The sequence below is a fragment of the Suricata suricatta genome, chromosome 9, assembly GCF_006229205.1.
Source record: "Suricata suricatta isolate VVHF042 chromosome 9, meerkat_22Aug2017_6uvM2_HiC, whole genome shotgun sequence".
Taxonomy (NCBI): domain Eukaryota; kingdom Metazoa; phylum Chordata; class Mammalia; order Carnivora; family Herpestidae; genus Suricata; species Suricata suricatta.
The window spans coordinates 50,793,359-50,800,834 of NC_043708.1; the positions used below are offsets into that span (position 1 = coordinate 50,793,359).

General features: G+C 32.3%; 1 long non-coding RNA gene and 1 other non-coding gene across 3 annotated transcripts in view; one reads left to right on the plus strand and one right to left on the minus strand.

Annotated features, from left to right (window-relative positions):
- The window catches only part of LOC115302137, a 76,356-nt gene that overhangs the window by 33,502 nt on the left and 35,378 nt on the right, over positions 1-7,476 (minus strand). The gene's annotated exons all lie outside the window — the stretch shown is intronic.
- On the plus strand, positions 2,803-2,910 carry LOC115303132. Its single transcript, XR_003913843.1, has one exon. It is a non-coding gene; the product is annotated as a U6 spliceosomal RNA (small nuclear RNA).

Here is a 7,476-nt window from a genome sequence, read left to right on the forward strand (position 1 = left end):
AAAAAAAAAGATTGTACAAGAAAGAAAGTCATTCTGAAGAGAGAAAACAATAAGGCAAAGGAGTGAAGCAAAGGCCAGAATCTGATAATTTGGATAACCTGGTAATGCTGATAATTTGCTATCACCTGGTCCAGGCCCCTTACAACTTTCCTGCTTTTTGCTATAATCAATACTTTGGCATTCCAATTATAATGTTCTGTTTTCTGTTGGTCTCTTCATGTTGGTTTCTGATACCAAGCAGAGTCCTACTTAATAAACAATGGTTTTGTTTTATAGTTATAATTCATTTGAAACAAACAATGTAACTCCAGAAGGGCATTTAGAAATCCTGTGAAGTACCTCTGAGATAAATGGCAATTTTAAAGTATATATGTACTATTTCTTTAAATATACTGTTGGATTTCCTCCTGAAATCCTCACAGGTAAAAACCTAAACACACAAATGCAGTACTCATTGCTTTGGAACCTCTAAATTATGTCATTCCTGATGGTCATCTTACATGTCCTAAAAAGGAAATAACAAAATCAACAAATTATTTTCTAAAATGTAAAGGTTTACCTGCTATATGAGAAATGGTATATAAGATTAAAACTCAATATAGGATTAAAACTCAGAAGCAGTTATAGTAGGGATTAGATATAGCCATGTTAATATGAATTTAGCTCTGATCTGAGGGCAAGGGCATGAATTAAATGACAACTTTTCTAGAAATAGGATGTAGATATTTATTTTTATGGTTAACAAAGATCTTTAAAAGTGTTTTCTAAATATAACCAATATTTGTTAGATATAACTTCACTTGCTTAGAACTATGAAAGTGCTTTACAAATATTATCACTTAATCTCCACAACAATCCAACAATGAAATAATGATCTTCATTTTGCAGATAGGAGAAATAAATTTAATGCATGGTTTAAAATCATAGACATGGAATTTGAACCTGATATTTAACTTCAAAGTCTGTACTTTCTCCAGTAAGCCATGTCAGATTCATGGTTTGTATAACATAAATATTAAACTCAGTCGAAGAAAATAAATCAAATTTTAAAAAGCATACAAAATCTTAAGTAAATAATCTACATGCCCATCTTTTGAACCATTCCATTTCCTTACAAAGAACCTAGATAATACCAATCATTCAATAAGGTTTTTCTTTAATTAATAAAAACAGGAAGTTAATATTACTTATTGCCGAGAAATCATAAATATGATCAGGTAAAAAGAGAGCATACTAAAATTTTCAGGCAACTTTTTCCATTTGGCAAACTTTTCTTCCCCTCATCAAATAATATAAATGATCATAATAAAATTCCTTCACTCTTCATTAGCATTTATATCTAAATGCATTCCCTGATCATAACTCCTGAGAATAAAAATATAAAATGCCATTCAGATTCTGTTAAAATTTGTTGAAAATATTTTATATCAGGTGATATACTAGAAAGTTTACATATATCATTTTGTTTGATCCTCATTACAAAGGAGGAAAGTAAAGTGTACAGATAATAAGTAAATGTCCTTGGATTACTATGTCAATAATTGTAATTTCAAAATTGGAGCCCAGATCTTCTAAATTCTGTGTGATTTTCATCACAACCATGGCTTCCAAAGTGGAGTCTATACACCCAAGAATTATACAAGATCACCTACCAGCATGAAAAGAAAATAACTATTAAAATTTCTATTTATATATATTATAAATACATATTTATAGTATAAATTATGTGCTATATATTGTATATCTAATTTTAATTCTTATTTTGCTTTATGATTTACAAATTATATTAATAGAGTTGAACAATTATATAACTTATACATAAATATTTATACATAACTACACTATACCACATTGTCTTTCTATGATTTATCATTCTATTCAAACATATAATATATACACACACCACATCCATAATTAAAGAGAGAAACTTTATAAGATGTTTGTCTACAGCCAGCAGATGCTCAAACTTGATATAAACTGATTCTTGACCTGACCCTCTTAGGTATAAGTTAGGAAATCCTCTGCCTGGAGCCCCTAACTCTAGAGCTTTCTTCTGGGAGCTTTCAATCATAAGCACCTGTTGTCCAGGCCTTCCATACCTTCATCAACTTAGGTTTCTAGCTTCTTTATTCAAAGGTCAGAAATGGTTCAAAAAGGGCTGGCTGGGACTCAAGTATCCATGATATATGATATCAGGAATAAAAGAAAATTTCAAGAAATAGAAGAATACTTAAGATATTTTAGAAGTCTTTCTAAGTCTTCCCTATCAAACTAATTTGAAACAAATTCCAAAATTAAATTAAAAATTACTGAGTATCAGTATATGGTCAAATCCTTTTAATTATATTCCAGCATAGACATAGCAGCTGATTAAAACCAGTTTTGTAAGCCCTACTTTTAAAAACAAAAATAGCCAGTTACAAAGCAAAACCCATGTAAATGGCAAGAAGTCAATTTTAAAGAAGTAAAATAGGCAACAGAATATTACCAGAAAAACATAAAAGAAATATGAAGAGAGAAGTAAAATCTTATGTTAGTTCAAATTGATTATCCTATTCACAAGACCAAACTCTTCCTAAGCTAAGAAGCAAAAGGACTGTTCTAGGGAAGATTCTTAGTGTAAGCCATCCTAAAATAGAAAACCACACTGAATGCTGATAGTGTAAACAGGTAAGACATTGGAAAAGTTAAAAATAAATCCCGGTAGGCCAATTTGGGGATCCAACAATGCCAAACCTCCAAAAATCTAATTATCACTATTATATCCACTGCTTTCACAAGGCAATAAAAATGAGGCCAATAGTGCTTGTTTGGTCAGCACACATAGAAAAACTGAAATGATACAAAAAAAGATTACTGTAACCCCTGTGCAATGGTGACATACAAATTCTTAAAATGTTTTATATTTTTCTTATTTTTTCCAAAAAGAATTCAAGAAGGATGAATCAGGAACTAATGGGCTTAGTTACCTACATAGGCTAAGTGGGAACAGAGTAGAAGGGATTGTGGAGGCAATGACTCTTTTCTGAATATATATTTATATGTATTTTTGACATTGAATCATATCGTTTTAATTTTTAATGAATCATGTGTTTTATGTACTCAAAAAATGAAAGTTAAAACACTAGGAAAATAAAACCTCAAATAATGGAAACATTATAATATAACAATATCCCAAATTAAAAAAAAAAAGCATAACTACATTGAAAGGGAAAAATAGAATTAACCTGAGTAACTTTGGAACACAGTACTTTGACCCTGAATCTGAAGCCATAAAAACTGTAAACAAATAGGGAACTCTAGTTACAGGGTCTGTTTTTGATGGTAGTATGAGTTTATAATTCTGAAACTACCTTCTGTGTATTATAGGACTGAACAAATGATTAAATGTTTAGAGGATTAAATAAACTAGATTGCTTACTGTTGGAAAAGGGAGTTACAAATATGGAAAGAGGAAGACTAGAATGAATTCCATGGTACTGAATTATAATGAGAATAATTAGTATAAACTAATGGGTTTAAATGAATGGATGAATGGATAATGATAGATAGATGATAGATAGATAGATAGATAGATAGATAGATAGATAGATGATAGATAGATAGATAGATAGATAGATAGATAGATAGATAGATGATAGATAGATAAAGACAAGTAAGTGGATATAAATATATTTATATTTTTTAACTTGTCTGTTGAGAGCCTAGAAGGAAAGACACCCCACCCTAAATCCTGATTGTAATTTCTAATATACCATCCCCCAATAAAATCTGATCTTAGTTTCTAAATACCATCCCCCATTAACAGGAATTAGCCTCTTCGGAAATATAGTTGACTCTTAGTATTGAGGTAGGGAAAGTAAAAATTGAGGCTGAAACATCTTGTCATTCCAGAAGTAAAATTGTGCTAAAAACATGATGGCAGTAAGCCAAAAGGATATAGGTGTCAGTTTGAAGAGTTCTACTAAACTAAATATGAAATAAATTGAGCATTCAAATAATGATAGTAACTGAATATTCATGGAATGAAAAGAAAGCTATGAATCTATACTTCCATTAAAAAAGAATGAATAAGTAAATTAATGGGAAAAGGAAAATTTTTTCCTTATATTACAACAAGTAAATGGAGAGAAAGTGACAAAATTATAAAATTACCATTTGGCGATTATAGTTTGTTTAAATACAACCAATTGTCCTTCAGCAAGCCTGATGAGAATAAACATTAAATTAGAGGCACCCACATGGTCAGGAGAACAAGAGCTACTTGTTTAGCAGATAAATCAGCAACAGTGTTTCCTTTTGCTTCTGCGGTAATCTCAAAATATTGGTTCATATTTTGATAATTGATATTTCTTTGGTACTTAATAATTTCTAATATGACATCAATCACTTCATCATTTTTCTATCAGGTTACCTGACTATGTCTCAAATCCCTTTCCTTCCATAGCACCCCGAAATCATAAATCATGTGTATACTATATGTTAAGTGTTTACCATTTTCATTTTGCCAGAATGCAAGCTCAATTTAAAGTTATTAATTTTGTCATTTGGGAAATTAGAGCATTAGGAAAAGGAGTGGATATGATGGCTGTAAATTCCATGATGAATACTTGTCCTGCACAGGGAATATCTGTCATTTTCAAGAAAAAAAGGCCATTTATAAACAACACTGAATTGGGATTCATTAAAGGAGTATTTGTAAGGGTAGACCTGGACATACCTCCTGAGTTATAGCTAAAGAGCTATATAATTTCCCTTTATCTGGAAGGATTAAGATTTACACAATGTTAAATTGTGATATGAGAAGGAGAAAGTAGGACTTTGTAAGCAGCAGAATAAGTGACAGAGAAATGATGAAAGTTGCCTAGAAGTAACAGAAATTGTAGAATATCATAGCTGAAATTACAAAGAAAATTGTAAATGCCATATAGGCATAGCCAAAGAGTCATTTGCTACCATGGTAATGGAGATCACTAAACTTTAAGGCATTTACTGGACTCACAAGGGATATCTGTTCTCTGGCTAATACATTCTGCTGTTTCTGGCTAATGCTTCAAGGTAAATATGGGGAGGGAATCCCTTTATAAAGCTGACTGGGTATCAAAGAATAAACAAATTAAGTCTGAGTTTTTATTTACTTATCTTTGGCTAGGTCAAACAGGAAGTTGATGTACACAAAAATTTTTAAACTATAAGAAGATTTTATTTTTTCCATAATAATTAATTTTCCTTTGGTTTAAGGAATTACAGGTGCTTCCATGCTATCATTCAGCTGTTATCTAAAAAGGACATGAAAGTGATGATTCTGTGCCAAAAAGAGATAGATCACTTTACGGTGAACCCTTCTCTGGATGAGCAGAATGATGAAAAGGAAGGATAATAAATCTGAACATGACCACACAGCCTGAAGACACTAGTACAGACCTAATGGTTACTAAAATGACTACTGAAGATGCCATGATCCTGAAATGGGCACCTTACTTATGCAGCAAATACAACAAAACAGCATAGTGTGAAGATGAGTACTTCTCATACACAACAACAAATCACTCCCTAGAAAATACAAAAACGAGCAGCTCACTGACTTCCTGAGCCCAAATAGCACAGCCAATCAGCAGGACTCAGATAGTTTGTATTCCCTGACATGGGAGAGGTACTATATCCCTCCCCCAAGTCTCAACCCTTATCTTTTGTATTGGGTTAGATTCCCTGCTTAACTCCCAATTTTTGGCCCAAGAATCTTCAGTTTTGTTCTTTCACATAATAAAGGAAATATCCTTAAGGAAACCAAAATCAAATGAAAAGACACATTTATGATACATGTCAGTTTTTACTAATCTGCTATGACTTCTTTTTTACTGTAAATAAATATATATTATACTGAATTTTATGTTCATAATTTTAAATTATTTTTTAAGAGGCAATCTCCAAAACTGAATAAATTTCAGCCCTCAGAAAAACCTGGAGCAGTTGGCTCTGATTCTGATACCTTTGAAAGTGATGGTTTGACACTGGTTTCCCATGGGTGCAAATATGGGGATGATGTCTGGATTGAGATGTAATCTTAACCATGAAATCTTCCTCCGAGGGCAGTTGCTTAGACCTGAACAAATACTATCTAGTCACACTCATTAATCACTTAAAACTAATAGTCCTAGGAAATTTACCTGGACAAATTAATATATATGCCTTCTTTAAAAAAAAAAACTGTATACCTTAGTGTGTAACCCCTTTTTATCGTGGCTACCATACTTTCTCAAAAAATGTAACTGTAATTAATTTACCTCAAGTTTCTATTCATTCCTTTTATGCCTCCCTTGCTTTGTTTAACCTGAGTTATTCCATTTTATTTGTACAACATCATAACCTATCATCCCATCTTCCTGAATGTCTGCCATTTTGAAATCCATAATAAATAAACATTTCTCCAAACTCAAAATAGTAGAAGAAAGGAATCACTAACTGCTCATTTTTTATTTACAGGTCAATATCAAAGAGTTACTTTGACAATTACCATACATCCACCTATCCATATTTGATAAATATATTTTAGTGCCTACTATACATTGATTACCAAAAAGTGAAAAGAATATTGACCTAGTATTAGTCAAGAGGTCAAGAGAACCTTTTAAAAGACAAGAAATGGAAAAACATTCCCTGTTTGTGGATTGGAAGAAAAAACAGTGAAAATGTCATTACTACCCAAAGCAATCTACACATTCAATGCAATCCCCATTAAAATTGCACCAACATTCTTCTCAAAGCTAGAACAAACTATCCTCAAATTCGTATGGAACCACAAAAGACCCCGAATAGCCAAAGTAATATTAAAGAAGAAAACCAAAACGGGAGGCATCATAATCCCAGACTTTAGCCTCTACTACAAAGCTGTCATCATCAACACAGTATGGTTTTGGCACAAAAACAGACACATAGACCAATGGAATAGAATAGAGAACCCAGAACTGGGCCCCCAAATGTATGGCCAATTAATTTTTGACAAAGCAGGAAAGAGTATCCTATGGAAAAAAACTGCCTTTTTAGCAGGTGGTGCTGGGAGAACTGGACAGCAACATGAAGGAGAATGAAACTAGAGCACTTTCTTACACCATACACAAAAATTAACTCAAAATGGCTGAAAGACTTGAATGTGAGACAGGAAACCATCAAAACCCTCGAGGAGAAAGTAGGAAAAAAACCTCCTAGACCTCCACTGCAGCAATCTCCTACTTGACACATCCTCAAAGGCAAGGGAAATGAAAGCAAAACTGAACTCTTGGGACTTCATCAAAATAAAAAGCTTCTGCACTGCAAAGGAAACAATCAAGAAAACTAATAGGTGACCGACAGAATGGGAAAAGATAGTTGCAAATGACATATCAGATAAAGGGCTAGTATCTAAAATATACAAGGAACTCACCAAACTTCACACCCACAAAACAAATAACCCAGTGAAGAAATGGGCAGAAGGCATGA